This window comes from Monopterus albus, unplaced genomic scaffold (genome assembly GCF_001952655.1).
Source record: "Monopterus albus unplaced genomic scaffold, M_albus_1.0 scaffold47.1, whole genome shotgun sequence".
Classification (NCBI taxonomy): domain Eukaryota; kingdom Metazoa; phylum Chordata; class Actinopteri; order Synbranchiformes; family Synbranchidae; genus Monopterus; species Monopterus albus.
In genome coordinates, this window is record NW_018127927.1 from 1,201,573 (window position 1) to 1,201,972 (window position 400).

The following is a 400-nucleotide window of genomic DNA, read 5'->3' on the forward strand; positions in this document are numbered from 1 at the left end:
TCAGATGAAACAACCACAAAGTCGATCATCGACCTCCGGCCTAGGGTGTCCTGGTGCCATGTGCACTGATGGACACCCTTATGCTTGAACATGGTGTTCGTTATGGACAAACTGTGGCAAGCACAGAAGTCCAATAGCAAAACACCACTCGGGTTCAGATCGGGGGGGGTTGAACTGGTTTTAGTCCCCCAGTAGAACAACGAAATCCCCAGTCGGGGCCTTTTCCAGCGCCCCCCCCAGTGACTCCAAGAGGGCCGGGTACTCTACACTGCCATTTGGCCAATAGGCCGAAATGACAGTGAAAGACCTATCCCCGACCTGAAGGCGCAGGGAAACGACCCTCTCATTCACCGGGGTAAACTCCAACACATGGCGGCTAAGCTGGGGGCTATAAACAAGC